The sequence below is a fragment of the Excalfactoria chinensis genome, chromosome 2 (genome assembly GCF_039878825.1).
Source record: "Excalfactoria chinensis isolate bCotChi1 chromosome 2, bCotChi1.hap2, whole genome shotgun sequence".
Lineage (NCBI taxonomy): Eukaryota > Metazoa > Chordata > Aves > Galliformes > Phasianidae > Excalfactoria > Excalfactoria chinensis.
Genome location: NC_092826.1, coordinates 40,747,749 through 40,769,057, shown reverse-complemented (window position 1 = coordinate 40,769,057; position 21,309 = coordinate 40,747,749). Strand labels below are relative to the sequence as shown.

At 36.8% G+C, this 21,309-nt stretch overlaps 1 protein-coding gene across 1 annotated transcript in view; it reads right to left on the bottom strand.

Annotated features, from left to right (window-relative positions):
• The window catches only part of CCDC178 (coiled-coil domain containing 178), a 171,395-nt gene that overhangs the window by 19,480 nt on the left and 130,606 nt on the right, over positions 1-21,309 (bottom strand). The gene's annotated exons all lie outside the window — the stretch shown is intronic.

The window sequence follows — 21,309 nt, the reverse complement described above, 5'->3', positions numbered from 1 at the left end:
ATTGTTACAATGTGAAGCTCAGACTTGCATCAGCTTTTCCTTAATCTGCAACTCATAATCATAGTGTTGCAGGTGTCAGGCCAGAAGAAATATATTTTAATACTATCTGAAAATCCACCAACACCAAATGTTTTTGAAAGACCATGTATTTTGGTAAACTTGGCAAAATTTGCTCCATAATCAGATCAGCTGGAATTTAGAAAATGGAAGATTAAATTACCTAGTTTACTGCTTAGTGGAAATACATGGTTTTGTGTTTCACCAGGTCAATTATTTCAATAAATTTCATAGCTATTGTTAGCACGAGGCCTTCAAGCTGGATTAACACAACAAATTATACTACTCTTTCAGAAATATTACATTTCATTAAGGTCAATGCCACAGGTCAATAACTGGATCAGTTATAAAGAAGCTTTTACATGATAAGATATGACTAGTCTTTAGGATCAAATGCACTGTACCAGGTGAAAAATACACTTTTTCAAAAGAATGTAGATTATAGTAATATCAAGTGAGCTATTACAGCCTAGAGAGTAATTAGCTCACATTTTCAAAATTAATGGCCTGATTTTCAGAGATACTGAGCTACCACAAGTCCCATTAGACTCTATGGAAGTAGTGAGTACTCTGCATCTTTGTAAATGAGGCTGTAAAATATTTAAACAGATCTTTGTACATAGTTTGGGGTTGTTTTTGTTGTTGTTGTTGCTTTGAGTGATGCCAGTGTATATTAGAAATAGCATGATGAAGGTATATGAAATCAATAAAAAATATATAAATATATCAATCTGAATCACAGCCAAAACCTGAAACCAAATATGAATGTTCTCCAGTTTGAAGATGATTTTTAAAGCTCATTTATTTCTATATTAAGAAATATTTTTTGTCTTGAAATAAATCTCCAGCTGTCTTTGGGCCTGTTGTTAATTCAGCTATTTTCAGTTCTCATGTTGTTTGATAAGATTCTGAAGTCAGAAAAAGAATGTGGATGACAGAGGAGCAAAACAAACTTGTGACATTTTAATAATATAATCTGCTTCAGTCAAATAGAGAAACGACTTAAGTAGAAGACTGTCTTTGGACTATCAAATTTCCAATTTTTTAAAAAATGTGAAATAGTTTCAAGATACAGTGTCATTATGAGGAAAACAGAAATTGGGGGAGCACATCAAAAGATTTGTCACTGAAGGGTGAAAGGGATAAGTGGCTATGCAGTTCAATTTCTCTCTAGGGTTTTGTCTTGAGAGAATAAAAAGTGTGTTCCAAAGTTTTGAGGTTTGACTATTTGAAAATTGCTATCATAATTATTGAGAAACTGACAGTTTATTATGGCTAGTGTTCAATAAGATCTTCATTAATGTTTCTCATTTCAAAGAGCCAACTAACTGCTTGCAGCAGAAGCTGTTGTTACTATTTTAAATGTCTTACATCTAATGTATTTCTTATTTTGAATACATTTTATTATACCTAGCATAGTAGAGACTAAACTCAATATTTATCAATTTTACAACATTAATTGCAACATAAATAACATTATGGTGCACAATCAGAAATATGTGCCTATTTTGGAAAGTAAAAGCTTGACCAAATAATGTTACACGAAGGCTTCACATAAACTGGTAGACTTACTAACCTAGGAGGGGCAACATAAGCTTCTAAGTCAACTTCAGAACCATAGCTATTGGAACAATCTAAACCAGAAAATCCTGAGTGGCTCAGATGAAGAGCACTTCTACTTCAAAATCAGCCAGTAAATTTCCTAGGTTTGGCCACTGACCCTCTGTATCTATGGGCAGCGAAACTTTTCCCTTGGATCCCCTTTTTGGTCTTATAATATAGTTGTTAGCTTTTCCTTATGTTTTAAATTGTTATCATGTATAGAGACTTATAAAGTCATGGCACACATGAGTTGCTATGAGTATGACATTACTGCTAATTCTTCATTTTTAATTCCTTTGTTTCACTATTTGAGAAATATGCTGTTACCTTCTCTAGCTTTCTCTTCTAGTTGGGATGGTATACCAAACATGATATTATTTCTTCTTATTTTTTATATATTTTTTAATTGTTGTTATGTTACATCAAGATATTTCACTAAATCATGTCTGATTTGCGATAAGATTGAAATTAAGCTACTACTTTAATGTGACAATTAGAATAAACACTAATAAGGTAACTGATCTAATGAAATGGCAAGGTTCTGAATTACATAAAACATGGTAGGTATTAGAGTCGATCTAATTTATTAGATATTATAGGCAAGGCCGGGATGCTACTTGTCTTAAAGGAAGATTCTCTTTTAATTCTATCCAACATTGAACATTTGATCAAAAACATACACAGTGGGTGTTTGCCTTGGTTTGAATTTGTTTGGATAGCCCAGGTAGTTTGTTTCCCTGTGAGGTGTACTAGGCAAAATATATTATTCTACTTCTTTTAAAAAATTGTCTCGATATTACTTTTATTAGACTTAATGAGCAAAAGGGACTGCAATCTCAAAGGGGGTGATATTTTTGTATACAATACGAAAACTTCATAAAAATAATCGGAAATAATTATAGGTCTGTGGAAGACTAATGACTGCAAACAATCACAAGCAGATTTTTTCCTTTCTGTCAGCTGAAATTTTTAAAGGCATTGTTCCTTGTAAGCATTCGTGATCCTCTAACTGTTCACAGTCTTTATCAGACAGTCTGTGTATGAACCTTGCCAAACAAGTGAGAATGCTTACCACTAAATAACTCCACTATATACATTAACAACCCCAGAAAGCAATTTGTTGTACAGCAGATCAAGAATACAGCAACAGAACTTATTTTCTTTACACTGCCTGTTACTGAGACATTTAAAGATTTAGCAGAAGATGAAGTTGCATCCACAGTAGGTAGCCAGAACTACTTACCAAGGGAGTAAAACAATTTGAGGACAATAAAATGAAGAAGAAATGTACTAAGCAGCAGCAAAAATGAAAAAATACGCATAACAGAGGCAGATGAGAGAAACAGATGGGCAGAGGAGTCTCACTAGACTCAGCCCACCATCAATACCATATTTTGATGAAATATTATGAACCTAGACCATTTAACATTAACAATAAACAATTGAGATGTCAGCCACACACACAGCAATCCAGAAGCTAAAAAATGTCAAGGCAAACAACAATGATCACATCACCAAGAAATGGAGCACTAGATCCCACCATTTAAATAAACACCATTTGGAGAAAAAAGATCCCTCCCTTCCTGCTAGAGAAATGACTCGCAGCGTAATACTCCACAGGAGATAAGATGAAGCTGGACACAAATCTCAGTCTAGATCAAGCTGATGTGAACATGAATGAACTAGAGCCATCATAAAAGAATACACTAAATGCAGTACATCACCAATTTTCAAAAACAGTTGGAAGCTTACATACACCTGCAGTCATGTACTGGGCATGAATCAGGTTGGTGCTGCAAAAGCAGGGAACAATGAAAGACAAGTGTACTGTGACAAACAAGGGTCTTGACTGTAACTGCAGGAATGTCTCATAATTTTATGGCTGTCACGCTGAACTCGTGGCATGTTAACCAAATCATTTAACTCTAGTTTTTTGAAGGGGAAGGGTCGCAACCAATTTAAGTCTTACTTTCCACAGCTGGTTAGCAGTGCCATACTCACCTAAAGACAGTGGGAAGACTTAAAATCTTAAGTAGAATTCTATTAAAATACAACTCTGGTTTAAAAGCAGAGAATATAATCTTTTGACACACACTTGACTGACATTGGTAGTACAGAAACCTGCCCTTTTGAGTTCAGTGTAGTATTATCTAATAATTCTGCAGTAATCCCTCTTAACATAAGACATTCATTTATTACAAAATGTAATAAACCAAGATGTAACTAACAGAAATATTAACCATCAGTCATTGCTATCACCTGTTACGATTTTCAGGTCTAAGTAAGATACCGCTACATTTCAAACAGAGAATAATGTCTCTTTGAAGTGTACACTTCCTCTATTTTAAAATGATGCTAATCTTATATCAGAGGACCCAATGTGTGTGTGTCATATTAATTCAATAGAACACTGTGAATGCTAAATTCTATGTAAATGACATAAGCCTTATCAGTTCCATTCATTGTTACAACTCAAACAACAGCAATTACAACAACTCTACAGATTTTGGCACTGGAAGAATGGCAGATTTATTAGCAAAATCCAGTTAATATTTATCTTTTTATACTGTTCAACTACCAAGATACACCTGTACAACATACAAAGCTTCTAGGTAATGAGATATTTCTTTATTGTCAAATCTGCTCCACAGACTGCTGGTAAAGATTACATAGCTCATTTAAATAAAGCTCTTTTGTCAACAGACTGGATATACTTTAAAAATGAGTAAAAGCCTCATGAAAAAAACAAACCTCAGCTGATGTGCAAGTATACGCGGAGAGATGCACATGTTTTTTTGACCTTATTCCAGTTGTGAATGCTTTGGTAAGCAGATTAGCAATGTTAAATTACAAAAATAAATAAATAAGTAAATAAAGGGGAAAAAAAAAAAAAGAGAGAGAGAGAGAACTGTATTTCAAGATCCAATGAAAAACAAATGCAAGAAAAGTTTGATAAAAGCACAGTCTTACAATAAAATGTAGTGGTCAAAGCAGAAAAAAATAAACAAAAGCCATCTCAAGAAGAAAAAAAATAAGATGGGTACTGTGATTTTTACCCTCTGTTGGAAAAACTTAAGGAAACGAGGTAATCTTTTGTCAGATTAAGGTATCATTCTGCTTCATTGTGGCTATGCACTGCAAGCATTTTTAACACTAGTTTGAAGACAAAAGCAGTGCTTTGTGTGTTAGGTTCCTCAAAAAGTAGCCTAAAGTTTGATACTGAGTAGGTAGAGAATACGTGTGATGTTATTATTTCCTCAAAGATTTCTGTTGCTATACAAGCAAAATATATCCAGGTGCCTTTATCTATACCATTTAGTACCACTAATGATCAAACACTACTTTGTGTCCAGAAGCCTGAAAAAATGAATGGAAACATCTTTAAAAAATGCAGATAATTTCCTTTGCCCTGAATCAAAGGTGTTTTTGTTTTTTTTTTCCCCAATAATTTTTCCTGTCGAAGATCTCATCTACAGGATACCATAAATTCTCGCAACTTTTGTTACTTATAAGAAACCACTAGAGAAATGCAGCAGACAGCACAAGTTGAAGTGTGAAAACCCAAGTAAACAAGATCGTTCTAAGGAAGTTTCTGACCTTGCCATTATGTCTTCCTGTTAAAGCAGCCATAATCTCTAATCATTCCATTTACAGTTTCTACTGCTTACTTGGAACAGAACAGAATGCACAATAAAATACTATATCTCATCCTCTGTCCCCTCCTAAAGGATTTCTGGAGCATAATTGTGAACACATCACTCTAAAAGTAAATGTGTACACTCTAGGCATTCAGAGTTAAGAATGTTTTTCATGAGCTCGTCATCTTAAAAATTAAACAAATAAGCTATGTGATTAATATGGATGTTACACTACTTTCTCAAACAATTCAATAGGTAATTTTCATCTTTGCGAATTCATGCTTTCTCTGCTACATTTGAAACATACTGAGAGTAATTATCAAAAAGTTCTAAAGTTGTAGTTCTAGCAGAATACAGATACTCTCTTGAATAATAAACATCTATTATTATGATGGTAAACTTTTATATTAACCTGTTCCTTCCGATTCAGATTATTATCATGATTATTGCAAAGCGGTAAAATTAAATTCAAAAGAACAAATTTTACTTTTTGTGATGACATATAAATTTACCATTTATCATTCAGTGATCATCGATCAACACCGCCTAGATCTCTGGCTCTCTAGTCTGTCATTACTATTTGGATTGTATTTTGAGGCCTTTGGCACCTAGCAGCAATCTTGTCAGACCCACTAATCACTAGTCCACCTCGAGGTACAGTCTGTGCAATGTGACTGTGCACTGCAATAGCCTAGTTCACACAACAGGTGCCTCAGCGGTTACACATGCTCTTGGCTGAATCACCACCAGCATCCTGTTAGCTGTATTAGAAACATGACCTCCAATTACCCATTTCAGGAATGACATGGCCTTCAGCTGTGCAAAGTCAGACTTTTCAAGCTTGGGTTTGCACAGTGCACCATCCCAACAGCACAGGCAGCCCAGGACTGGATATTCTGCAGGGGCAACATGAGTACTGAGAGGTAAGTATGCTTCTTGGAAGGCAATGAATCAATCAGAAGAACAGCTGGCCAATTAAGATGTGCATAACTTTTTGCCAGATGTTACCTCAGTGCTGATGGCTGACTGCATCTTAGAGATGCACATTGTTTCTCAATCCCTGGGGCTACCTTCATACCGTTAAATAAACAGAGCCAGGAACTATTCTCTAGCAGTAACGCTAAGAGGCACGGGCTGGCTTTGTTCATACTCTGCAGTCCACTACCATTTCTCAACCCTGTGTGATAGCCTCATTGTCCTAAAACACAAATAACATATCTGGGAGTGTGGGGGATTAAGTGTGGAATGACTGAATAAATGTGAAAGCTGTGCTTCAACTTACATAGGCAAAGCTACTCGAGCTGAAGGAAATAAAGCTAGTGCCGTCTCATTCATGATGCCTGCTTGGAGCAGTCCCTAGTACATGTTACTCCTTGACTTTATTTTTAACTCACACAAACCAAAACAGGACAGGGCACCATAAATAGGCATAAATAAGAGGACTGTGCTAGACCTTAGCCCTGTTGTATTTTCCAGGTTACATGTACCCTTCATGGCCAAACAGTATATTGAGCTTCCCGGTGAAAGTGTCTTGGAAAAAGCCAGACACATTCTTGCACTTCATAAATGATAGGGTTTGAATTCTTAAGCAGTAAGTCTCTGTGGGAAGGATGGGATTAGGAAGAGAATACGAATGCTGTACTGGATCCCGCTACAATAAATAGAGGAAGACAGGTAAGATATATACAGCTAGTGGGCATTACACTGTAAAATAAAATAAAAAAAGTACCCTGAGGCTGATAAACTGAATTATTTAATTAAGTTGTCAACTGACTTGAATTTGGAATCCCTCGTCAATCCGAACACACTTCTTATCTAGCACCAGAGATTTCAGAAATCTTGAGGAAAATTCTTCAGCTTACTCATCTTGTCCATTATCATGACTCTAGCTCGGAATTATAACTCTAGCTCTGAATTATGTCAACAGCCCAGACAACAATTTTCCTTCTTGCATGGCCCAGAGGATGGCATAATGTGACAGCATGTTCTTTCTTGCTGACCAAGCACAAGCAACTTTTGAGATTTACAAAGAGTTGGATTCCATACCCACCACACCTACATATCAGCTTCTCACTACAGTCATTCATCCTAAATCGTTCTTGGGAGCATTCTTTGTGTGACCTCCAAAGAGCTATTTCATTCTCAGATCTGAGATACGACATCCAAACAGGCTTAGTTCAGCTGTTCCTCCTGTTGTCATCTGCCCACCTTCTGTCAGGACGGATGCTGTATTAATGCATTAATATTACAGGGAAGGCAGAAAGTAAAATGGTGTTCATGGAACAAAGTGGAGTTTACAATCAGTTAGAAATGTAGCTTCAATCTGTCACATTACGCACTGAATTGACCAGTTATTAAGATACTTGGGACAAAAAATGGCAGGCCTTGCCTGAACCCTTTGTCCATAGAAGGGCTTAGGGATTCAGCCACATTTTTGTAGTAAGCACATTGTGAGGGGAAGGAAATGGCTCAATGGAGTCACATGCTGTCAGCAGACAAATCACTCAGTAACTAATTCTGCAAGTCTCACTGTATAGGAAATACTAAGGGTGACATGAAGACTCAGAGAATGTGATACAGGTTAGGACTTCAACAAAAAGAAAAAATTAAATATTACAAAAGCACTGATTCATTGCATTTCCTTCTTTCAGTTCTCAGAAGACCATAGAGAATTTTAAGTGCTGTGACACACAAGATGGCTAGTAAAGACACACTGTACTGTTAACTTACACTGGGCCAACTGCAAGAGTACAGTTTTAATGGTGCTGTTTTATAGCCAAGGAAAGACTTCTTGGTGCACCCATAGATTTCAGTATTTTGGCTTTATTTAATCAGTTAACTATCAGTTCTTCAGGTTGTCACTCCTGAACTTTTACACAAGCGTAACCCTCCTACTTCTGTGTATAAATGATATCATTTGTCCTCCTCAAAAGCATGCAGAGAAAGGCAGTGATGTATTAGATTGTAACATTAGTGTAAATTATTTACTATATTTCATAATAAATTACAAAGCAGCATTTTATGTGGCAACAAGACAAGGAGTATTGTCTCTTCTAAAAAATATAATATTAGAATCCTATTCTGCTTATCACTTAGAGTTTTAATGTGGAAGCTAAATCACTTTTCATTTGCTGACATACAAAAATTTCCCAGTTACTTTATCATTCCTTTATCATTATTTGTGGGCATTTCTGTTTTCTAGAGGGAGTCACTCTTAGTTTCAACCCACTAAATTTTCATCTGTAGATAAGGAGTGCTACCTGGCAGTCCCTTGGTTCACTCACCTTCAGGACACATTACAAAATTCTCTGCCCCTGAATGCAGGTCTTGTTCTGTTATTGACTGGGAGAACAGAATCACAGATCAGAACCGCTTTGCTCTTGTTCCAGAGCAAAGACAAAGCCTAGATATTAGAAGAAAGTTTTTCATACAGAAAACTGGAACAGGTTGCCCATGGAGGCTGTGGATGCCCCATCCCTGGAGGCATTCAAGGCCAGGCTGGAAGTGGCTCTGGGCAGCCTGGTCTGGTGGTTGGTGACCCTGCACATAGCAGGGGGTTGAAACCAGATGATCATTGTTCTTTTCAACCCATTCTATGATTCTGTGAACTCTGAATCTTCAGTTTCACAAGACCCTTCCAGGAACAGGGGAAGAATATCAACAGTGAACTCACCCAAATGGGACAATCCTATTTTCAGTTTATGAGACAAATCTCAAAAGGAACAATAGTTAAATTAACTATGGTAGTGAAACAACTAAAGTCAAGTTTGCTCAGCATCTGTAATGGCCCTTTCTGTCACTTTAACTTTTCAGCAAGGAAAATGGAAATCCTAAGAGGCCAGGCTGTAGCCCAGATAGATCCTAGCCTCATCCCTTAGCACCACAACAGGGAGCCTATAAACACTGACAAGGCTGACTGCTTTGAAATTGCAGTCCCTTAAAACACTGACATTCTTGGCCCCAGTGGCACAAAGCCTCAGGACCTGTGCCCCAGATTTAGGGAAACATCTCAGGACCCTCAGATTTCAATTGTCTGCTTCTTGTGTAAGCCACCAGAGCTCTCACTCCAGATGCAGGACCTGAGTCCCTACTGCAGAGTGCACACAGACAGGCTGCCTACATCTCATTAGTATAGTTGGCAGATTTTCATTTGTTATGATCACTTACGTGTCTTTATGAAGCAGAAAAAGAAAAAGCCAAATCTCAAATATGATTTGATTTATCCATAAGAACTGTAGCATTTTATTACATGTACTATATTTAGAAGGCTTTTTTTTTTTTTTTTTTTTTTTTTTTTTTTTTTAATATAGAAAGCACTGAAAAACAAAGATTAGACAAAAATTGTTGATCACTACTTCCAAAGATATATATATGTATATAATGGAATCTACCTTAAAATTTCTGTATATGTTCATTTTTCTTTTTAGCAAAGATTACAAACATGGAGTCATCTTTTTCTAACTGTTGAAAAATCCTCAAGAACAGATGGAATTTCAAGCATGTATGAAAACACGGAAGTAATTACTTTCATTTAAGCTTCAGATTGATTTTTACTACATTTGTCAAGAATGTAAGGCTCCTAATCCTTCTTTCAAATGCAGTCTGTATAAACACCTTCAAACAGTAGTTTTGCTTAATACATAAGAGCTGACAGCAATAATAAACAGGACAAAACCTACATCTTTGGTTAAGCTATAGTAATGATGTAGTAGTTTAGTCACTAATGACCTGAGCCAGTGACTTTGGTAACCATGAGTTAGGCGGCAGGTCCCACCTATCTTGATTCCCAAGATTCTTAACAGTCACAATTACACAAATAGAGTCAGTATTATGTTCCTGATTACCAAATAAATGAAAGATGCAAAAAGGAATCCAGTTAATGCCTTTATAATCACACACAATTACCTTAAAAGGATAATAAAAAGGAAAGATAAATGTTCAGAAGTTAGCAAATGCCAGACCTACAGATGCTTTTGCAATGTTAATTTAAGACCCTATGTTTTATGACAGTCTTATTTATGTTTCGTTGCATTTTTCCTATCCTTTCAAATCAATGGGCAGAGTCACTTTGTGAACAGAACAACAAATACTCTAGAGTATTTCTGCCGAAGAACATTACTGCAGTACATAATGATATTCCATGTGAGATATAGCTAAGAGGGGGTCAGTTTCATAGATTTTCTTGAGACCAAATGACAGCCGAGATTTAGGAATCTTTAGTTTTTTCTTAATCTCTGAAGGGAGAGTGGCCTTAAAAGACAAAGGTTCTTCCATTTCTCCAGAGACTGACTGATTTATTGGAAAATTCCAGTGTCTCCCCAAACCACCCATTTTTTATTTTTCCATATCACCATTAGCCCACATTTGTCATGTCTCCTTCTCTTCTTACTTCCAGACTCTACCTCACAAATATCCAGTGTAATTCTAGGACATCTTAATCTCGCATTCCTAGTATTCCCTGGAAGACAGTAAAATCTATACCTTAACTGTATCCTGAAACAAAAAAATAACAGGTGAGTTCTTTCCACAGTAGAAGAATGTTTCAACACTGCAACTAAAGGACTATGGAGCATGTTCTACCACTGTTAATTTGTGTTTTTAATTTTACCAATGAAGCTTCCCACTTCAGGAGATCATGAGAGCAGGAGCACAGGGAGCACAGCAGGCTTACCTCCATTTTAGTGCAGACACAGTTACTAAATCCTAGATGACAAAATTAATGTCTATTTCAAAACTGAAAGACTACATTCACTAGCATCCCAAACGTTTTTCAGTTCTTAAATACAAAGTAACTGATTATTTATTTGCTTTAGACAATTCTAGAGTTTGGAATGTAAAGAATATATCGATAAACTGAGTCCTATTAACATAATTTATTTTTTAAAAATACCAACCGCAAACTAAGGAAAAAATAACAAAAAACAGATGGAGACTTCTTACATCAACTAATTTTTTGCTCCAAAGTCATAAAGGCTCCTTCTGAGGTCAAATATAAGTGCCACAGAGAATAAAATATGTTCTTTTCTATTAAATGAAAAGTATGCATAAAAGAAAACCACCATAGGTTTAAATCAGGAAGAAAGATGCATATTCAGTGCAAAAACTACCTCACCTAAGGCAACCATTTAAGCATAAATGCAAAGATCTTAATTTGTATGGAGACCAGACAACAGAAAATTATAGAGGTCAGGTAACTGAAATGCAGAAATTTGAAACATATTTTAAACATATACTTAAAATCCATATAAGCTTTGAATTTGGTGCACATCCTAGGAAAACCACATTTGGCTACTTCATAGAATCATAGAATCACTCAGGTTGGAAAAGACCTTAAGATTGTTGAGTCCAGCCATGACCTAACCATACTACACTAACAACCCTAAATCATGCCCCTGAGCACCACATCCAAACAGTTTTTAAACACATCCAGTGATGGTGACACACCCACCTTCCTGGGGAGCCTATTCCAGTGCTTAACAACTCTTTCAGTAAAGAAGTTTTTTTCTTATATCCAGCCTAAACTTACCCTGGTGCAACTTGAGGTCATTTCCCCTCATCCTGTCACCTATCACCAGTATGAAGAGAACAACCCCACTCTCGCTGTAAGCACCTTTCAGGTATGGGAAGAGGGCAATGAGGTCTCTCCCCCAGCCTTGCTGCCTTTTTTTGGACCTAGTCCAGCACCTCAATGTCCCTTCTGTACTGAGGTGCCCAAAATGGAACACGCTACTTTAGTCACTCATAGTGACAACTGAAAAACTGCATGTCACTGGACATTGAAAGATCTGTAATACAGAACTCACTGAAATATAGCCACTAAGAATCTAGAGAAATGAATTGAATTATATCATTCATATATAAGATTATATAATCTGATAAGTACTTACGACATAGCTCAAGACTGCATCTTAATAACACTTAAGTACTCTCCTAGTCCACTTCCCCCCACAGGTATCCATTTGACTAGCGTTTTTTCACTGCAGAACCAATCAAAGTGAAACAAAACAAAAAATCCGTAGTAGTTCTCCCCAGCACTGAAAAAAGACAGATATTAAAATAGCTAAGATAATTAAAAAAATGGAGGGATTGTACAGTGATTTTAAGTCTGGGTAATCATAAGATCATAAATACAACTGATAGCAAACATCTATTTATAGTACTATTACAACTACTAATCTGATTATAATTCTATCTGTAGGAAATGAAACAATTGCATTTGCATGCCTACAGCACAAGTCTGTTTTATTTCCCCTGGATCATCTACATATCTAGACAGGTGTGTTGGCTTTGGGCTATTTTTACTGCAAAACTTCTGAAATCACAACTGTGAAGTAGTTCTGCAGGTGAGAATTTTCCTGACAGTGTAATCACATTCAAATTTGAAGTCATCTGCTGCTTGATGGAAAAGTATTTCAAGGTACAGCTGTGACCATGGTTTTCAGAGCTGGCACCTCATCTGGAACCCATATTTATAACTCTGTCTTTTTAAAGGACTGTGTTTTTTCTAATTTATATTAGGCTACTACTATGTGGGTGCTTAAATATAAAGGTTTAGATACTGACAACAAAGCATGGGAGTTAGAAATCTTACTCAGCATCTACATTAAATAGCATTGTGTCACAAACTGGTTTGAAAAGGAACTGCAAAATCTTAAAATGAAGGCTGCAGTCACAGTCTGTCCTCTCTGAGGCTTCAGAGATTCACAAAGCTTACCCTGCAAACTCCAAACAGCTTCATACCTATTAAGAATGTACTGCATGAGGGAGAACATGGAGTTCTTATACGAGGAATGATGAACTTCAATTCAGCACAACTTTCTTGTCTGTCAGATTTTTAACTATTCCTTTTCATAGCTTCAGAGAAAATAATAATAATAATAAATAAATAAAAAATTCTAATGTGCTGCTGATCAGAACTGTTTTTCTGATGGTGAAATCCCAAAGGGAAACATGTTTCAGATATGAAGTATTCCCTCCAGAGTCCCTGGCAGTCACTAAAAGAAGAACTTCTTGATGTATAAAGACAGTGTCACCATTGTCAGAGAATACTCCAGCAGGAAATGAACCACAAATAAGAGCAATGTCTTTCTTCCTAAGAATCAAAATAGTTGTTTTTTCACCTATAAACATTTTGGAGAATAAAATCCTAATGGAACCTTGCATGCGCCATGGGAAAAAAAACACTCGTCTAGCTTTTTAAAATGTGCATATACTATGCAAATAGTCAGGCTCATAATTTATAGAAAGTCTGCCTGTACACAACATATAGAAAAGGTCTCCATCAAGAATCAAAATACAGTTTTATAGAAGTTGAAATAATGTACAGTTCACAGCCAACTTAACTTTTCCAACAAATGGAGCCATAAATGCAATTTTCTGTCCTTTGCTGTGAAGAATTAATTTTAAGGTATTCATATTTTTCTTCAAGTACATCTTAAGTCTCAATTAAATCACAAAAAGCTACAATAAAGTAACATTAAGAACCAACTTAAACCCACCATAGCAAGGAAATTCAGACTTTGGCTAAAAATTTTGTCTCATTCCTCATCTTTAAATCACTCTGTTGTGGTTAGGAATTGTATGGCTTGGAGAAATCTGTGATCGTTCATACTGCACAGTACTTATGTTCTAATACTTCAGTGAAGGGAAAGTCAGAATTTGCAACCTTAACTCCGAATTCCTTTACCTTTGAAAGCTTATTTAATTCAAGCATCCATAATTACTTTAACATGAGCTTATTACGTTTAATTTTTTTTCACTCTGGAATAGAAAGTGGAATTTGGAAAGCTCCTATTGTGTACTTCAATGGCACTTTCTAAATTGGAAAGATTGAGCACGACTTACTACATGAAACTGAATATATGCATTTTTAAATGGCACTTAGACATGAGTGGCTCAAACGTGGTAAAAAAGGCTTACACATCCCCAATATAAGTTACAAATTCAAACATTCAGGCATGAAAATCTTTTCCTTAAGTTGTTTTCAAGCTTCATCCTTTTTTCTGCAATAACTAAAGCAAAGCCACAGTAGCTGCAGCCATTTGCATCTAAGGAAGAGATGTTTTGCTTTGGTGATATAGTTAATGAGTCTAAAAATATTCAGTATAATAATTCTGTCAAAGCCCCCACAGTCTCCTCAATGAGCAGAAGCCTGCAGGATTCCAATGGGGAGCCAAGTAATGAGCTCTCAGCATTCGCTCCCACACCGTCCAGACGAAATATACTCGGGCCTCGACGGTTCCACATCATTAGCAACATGAAACAAAGACACATGCTTGACTTTAATAAGCGACTAAAGTTGCTGGCTTATTAGGCTGTCACTGCACATAAACTCTATTTCAGTGTGACAAAACAGTTCCCTGCAAACAAAACCAAAAAAAAAAAAAAAAGGGATTAAGAAAAGAAAAAGAGAAAAGGAGGGGAACACTTCTGCAAACAGGGGTTGGTGTGATTTAATGTGGTAAGTGATTGAATGGAGTTGAGCAGAGGCACACAGGAAGTGATGGGTTTCTGACACCCGCTCTCACGGGCATGCTGCAGACTGCAGTCTCACTGCTGGAGACGATGGTTACGGTGGGCTGCAGTGATCAGACTGTGGGCATATGTGACTGAGTTTTAGTTGATATTCCTGCAAGACAGGAAGTGAAAAAGCTTATTTCCCACTGGGAAAAGGTTCAGGCATGATTAACTTGGGCATGACCAAATAGGTCAATGATATGACAATGAGTGTCTAGCACAATAATTAAGTGGGGAAATGCATGTGATTTGTTTCTTCTTGTTCTTCAGATACCAATAAGCAAGGATTCATTTAATCTCTTTCATCATATATATTATACTTAAAATCTGATAGCGATGCAGTACAGTAGCATTCATGTATTCCTTTCAGCTATATTTATCACTGCAGCAATGTTGTCACAATGATGACCACTCTTCAGTGTTTGTACTTTGATTTTTTTCCTTACTGAACAACTGAGGAGCTTTTAAAATCTTAATTTCCATTAAAAGTATACCCATATAGACAGAAGAAAATACCTTAGAAACAAAACTGTAGAATGGCTTGAGTTGGGAGGAAACAAAGTCCATCTACTTCCAAACCCCTTACATGACAGGGTTGTCACCCATTAGATCAGGCTGTCCAGGAGCCATCTAACCTGGCCTTGAACACCTTCAGAAATGGGGCATCCCTTATGGCATAAGAACCAACCACCAGGTGGCTGTGCCACTCATCTGAAGGTCAAAGACCAAAGCTCATGCTCTGTCCTGCTTTTGTTCAGAGCAGGCTAGGCTATTTTCCTACATTGTAGAGTCACCTGCATAGCTTAAACAGAATAGAATGACAAAAAGTCTGTGCATTCATATTCAATAATCTTGTCTTAGAAAAACCATCTAGATTATTTGAGAGAGTTAGTAAAGACCCCAGTTTGCACTACAGTTGAGCAACTTAATATGAATAGAAATTGTGACTGAGGTCCTAAGCCTATGTTCCTTCTGATGTTTCTAAATAAAATCCTATGAAGTAATTAGTTCAGAAAATTTGTCATGTTTTCAAGGAAAAAAATAGTATGTAGCCAGCTTTATTTATTTATTTTCTCCAGGATAATTTTCACCAATGTTACCAGCTTTCTGAGCTCTTTCTCAGGCACTTTTGATAGTGGTAACACACTTTCAGAATGCAGCCATATTAAACGTCATTGATATGTTTATGCGTATAGTAGTGGGCTTATTTAGGAAAACAATATATTGATTAAAGGGTGTCAAAGACCTATAACTTGTGGAAGTTATAAAATGCTATCTTTTTCTTGTGTTGCGTGAAAAACAGTGAGAGTGTGCACTACAGGAGAAAGTACCATCAGCTGCTAATCTCCGACACAATCATAAGATACTTTAAATACTGGTAGTATGTGCAAGAAGCAACAATGAGGCTTAGACACTAAGTCTGGATGCTTAGCCAGGCTGAGCTCTTTATTTACCAATATCACCAATACAGCGAAGCTTATATGACTGTGGGAGCATAGCCCTGAAGTACACAGTGTGTAGCAAGGAGGACACTCATCAAGCTCTCTCCATCATTACATACCACAGTCCCAGCTGCCTGTCTTTTGACAGAAGGCTGGTAACATGGAGAAGGCAACCAGCTCACCAAGGGCTTTCCCACAGAAACAGAAAAAGAAAGACTGAAATGATTGTACCAGAGCTTAAATGTTCTTAGCTCTGAAAGTGTCAGCATGCTTTACCCACTTCTCACACAACTCCAAAGTCCCGAGTGAACCAGCATACAGCAGATTCAACAGACACTGTCAAGACAAATAAAATCTGGACGTTTTAAAACTTGGAAGTGAATATTATGGATGATTGCAGTTATGAAGTTATCCAGCCCCTGCCAAAATCCAGCTAGTAAATACTAAATACCAAGATACTACTGGAGTTACCACTGCAAGTTCAATACGGCACAAAGCTGACCCATGAAGGCTAAGTAGGCTCATATGTTTATTTTGATAATTTGATCTTGTTTTTTTTGTTTTTTTTTTTTTTCCAATGACATTGTTTGTTCTGAATGCTTGAAAAGTTCATATAATTTTATTAAATGATAAGTGTTAAATGAAAGAAAAAGGAAAAAAACAAAACTTCTCCTTCAGCAATAATACACTCACAATCCATAACTAACAGGAAGACAAACAATCCATATTTGGCGCAAAATTCTGAAATTCTCTTTATACCCTGGTTCCCAGTTGATTTAAACCTTCATTAGAACATATACAACTGTTAGTGCAGAACAATAGAAATAACTTGTGTAATAAGAGTAAATTATATATGAATGAGAGCCAGACACCCTTTGACACACTGCTGATAAAACCCCTGGCTTCAGGCATACTACTGAATTGGAAACTCTGTTGGGGTAGCACCCCATACAGAATAATGTGAGAGGAAATAGTACTGTAATAAATTTATCTTAGTGACAATTTTATGCACCATTCACTACTGTTAATTTAATAAAATACCCTTGCAGGGTATCTGCCCAATGTGTCCCAGCTCACACGTCCCAGTACCAGAGTTAAAGCAGCAGCTGGGCATCTCTGTACTGATTGTCACTCATTGTTCAGTGGTTGTTAGTACTTTCAATGATCATGGGCAATACATTAGAAAATTACAGTATTCTAGTGATAATTATGAACTAGAACTGTCTCACCATTTAATTCTGGAAATAAATAATGGTGGCAGGAATCTGAGTCTCACACAGAGGCTCAGAGTAGCTAAAGATCTTTCAAGTACCAGATTATCTTACAGTTTGTTTGCTATACTTTGATCACCTTGCATCTAAATAGAAGAAAATGTCTGAGGAAGGAAAATGGAACTCATTCTCTCTTATACACATTGACACAGTATCTTTAATTAACAGTCCTTCATGCTCCCATGTGGTCCTGTACAGATATGCCTGAAATGTAGTAGATTAAACCATTTTCTATGGAGATTTGGGTTTTACTTTTTCTTTGCGGTCTCCTGTTTGTCACAGCATCTCTGTTCTGGGAAGAAAGTACATCCACAAAATCAAGGAAATCAAAGACAACCCCTTCTGGAGTAAGCTCTACATGGCAGAGAGAAAAATTAATTATCATAAGACTATGTCCCTCTCAAAAATACAGAAAAATAATCTGCAGATTGAAATATCTGGTGGGAATAGAAAGGATGGTAAGCTGATGGATGGTAAACTGGATGTGAGCTAGCAATGCACTCTTGCAGTCCAGAAAGCCAACTGTACTGTGGGCTGCATCATAAGCAACACAGTCAGTATGGCAAGGGAGGTGATCCTGCCCCTTCACTCTGCGCTGGTGAAGCCTCATCTGGAGTATCCTGCCCAGATATGAACTTTTCAGTATAAGGGAGATGTGGAAATTTTAAAGTGCACCCAGAGAAAGGCCACACTGTTCAGCCTAGAGAAGATAAGGCTCCACAGGGACCTGAAAGTGAGCTTTCTAAAGGAAGGTTACAAGAAGAAGGAGACAGAGTCTTTAGCAGGGTCTGGTGCAATAGGATAAGGGAAAATAGTTTCACATGAAAATATGAGAGATTTAGACTGGATATAAGGAATACGTTTTTTACAATAAGCATGGTGAGGCACTGGAACAGGTTGCCCAGAGAGGTGGTGGATGTTCTGTCCTTAGTCAGGCTGGACAGGATTCTGAGCAACCTGATGTAGCTGTAGGTGTCCCTGCATTGAAGGGGAGTTGAACAAGATGACCGTTAAATGTCCCTTTCAACTGATAAGATTATATAATTCTAGAATTATCCAAATGGTAAAAAGTAATGTTAAATCTCCTGATGAATATTAACACATTGGCATGAAAGTAAACTGGTTACCTGCAATCTACCTACGTGTCTCTCAGATTTACTGTCTAATAAAAAGGAAGTTGTTGCTGCCTGTATTCTCAGCATGTTTGAGTAAATTGTACATATACACTGGCAATGGGGATATGTGCTCTACAAGAACTTCAGAGAATTTCAAACGAATGGCTGCCTTAGCTACTTTGAAGTCTTGGATGATTTATAGAACCTGATACTTAGCTACAGGCAAGGAGACTAAATTCAACAAGTTAAGTGTACACATAAATGCCACATTGCTTAGGAAAGTAGACTGAGTTCTTGCTGAAAGAAAAATTGTTTTCAAAAATGCATGTATCAGTGGCATCATGTAGTGTAATCAAAATCAAAATGAAAGTCAGTTAGCTATTCTTCATGAAAAAATGCCTCCACCTGTAATTCCAAATCCTAAAGTCTTACAAAGAAGTCTAAGAAAATTCCAGAAGTGTTCATTCTTGCCCAAATAAAATAAAAGAACTCCCTGATCATTCAACAGAATCATTTTTTGAGTGTTACTTTTGGGAACAACATTGGCAGGTTGACGATTTAATGTAAAAAATCCAAAGGCATATGTAAAACTCAAGTTGTCAGAGGGCTGTGACACATGAAAAGGTTAGCATGCATCAGCTGCTCTGACGTTTAGTCACTGTGCATTCTTTTACTCTGTAACGAGTACTCAGTGTGAGATAATTTAAGGCAGGCACAGAAATTCTGTGGTGTTGCTCAGAAGGCAATACAGACCTATCAATAGCATCACAAGACATGGTATTTATGTCTGTAGTTAAATGGTTTGCGTATCTGCATAAATTCTCTCTGTCTATCCGTATTGCAAGTGCATCCACATCTGACTGAGAAATCACTTATTCCTCACTCACAGAACAATAATTTACCATGCTTCTGGTACACGGTACTATTTGCAGAACTGTGCTCACAGGCTCTTACCATTGTGTGGCTGATGGACAATAACTTGCTCGTGTGTCAAAAATCAAGACCACTTTATCCTTGAGGAAACTTGTATATGGTAGTCTGCCATTAAAGCTTGTAATTTTGTTCTGAGCTATGCTAGTGTGACAAAATATTTCAAATCCAAAACGTGATAATGATGTACTCATATTGAAAATCTTGTTATTTAGCCAGTTAAGGGAATCTTGTGAAATTTATTCCCATTTCTATATTTTGCACATATATTTTGCACAGCAGAGAAACAAACTCTCTTCAGTTGGGCAGATCATTCAACCTCTACACAATGAAGGGTAGCACTGCATAATTTGAAATTAAGCATTCAATTTGCACTGATGAAGTTTGGGAGCAGAAACAAAGAAGTGGTGCTAGCAGCACCCCAAAATTGCTATGTTGAGCTGAGACCAGCCATCAGAATGAACTCTGCTTTTTGCTTGCTTTTAATTAAACCTCAGAGCAAAGACAAGGGACAAACACAATGAAGTAAAATGTCAATATTTAATAGAAAATAGCTTTGAAATGTTTCTTTCATAAGAAATCTGGAGACTTTTGCTTTTCAATATAATGTCAGGTATTACTGCAGCTCACAGAATGAGAAGCTCCTGTCCCTAACCAAGTTTAGTAGATGACAATTTAGATTTTCTTGGCATAATAATATATGCTTTTCTGGTTATTGTAGTACACCAGGCCAAACTATCAGGTGCAGAACTGTTTAGGACTGCCCAACTTATTCCCATGCCAAATCCCTCAATGGCCTCAGTCACATATTCTAGTGCAAGAGCCTTGCATTTTTATTCCTAGCAATGAGGCTATAGGTTGGAGAAAACACTGTTGAAGCTGATGTTGAGAATAAAAGGCAAAGGACAGTGAGAATAAAAGTTTGAAGGCATATCATTAATGTGTCAGTTTGAAGTCTTGTTTCAGTAGGGCTAGATAAGGAGGAAAAGTACTGTTGTTCATTGTAAGAGAAGGAAAGCAATTTCCGAACAAAAGAGGAGAGAGATTTCTTTGTCTTTACAGGTGTATATAAGAGTAATGATGAGGCCACATCTCTTGAAGGACATGTAGCTATTACACAGGCCCAATCTCTCTTGCTTAAACTATACTCCAAGACAGAGGTTATGCTGAGCTAGAAACTGCAGAGTTAATACAAATTGGACAAACACAAGAAGTAAACCAGCAAGGGCTGCAGAGGTAAACATTGCTAGATTGTTTTGCAACCCATTAGACCACTTTGACCTGAGCTATTCTGAAACAGAAGGGTGGGAATATGGTTATCTTGACATTCTATATCTTGCAGACATATTTTAGATGTGATGTGAAAGGCTGGACATTTCTGCATTAGGAGGAGGAAGTCCTTTAGGAGGGAAAAGAATGATACACAAACTGCAGTTGGTCTTTTGAAGGCAATTAGATAATTACAAATCAACAAAAACTTATTGCATCATCACCTCTATCAAGGAAGGAGGAGGTAAGCTGGGCAGAGTGAAGATGGAAGAAGGTGAGGTGATTGTTCACAATACGTATTTCTGTAAGCTGATCAATAAATACAGTGTATTGTGCTCTGTCTCCTCTTCATTCTATTGTCATGGCAGCTTCTCGCTTTAGGCAAGGTGTTCATAATAAGTAGTACAATTACTTCCTACTTATTCTTTCTAGGAAAACCTAGCTACACAAGCCACTTGTAAAGATGTTA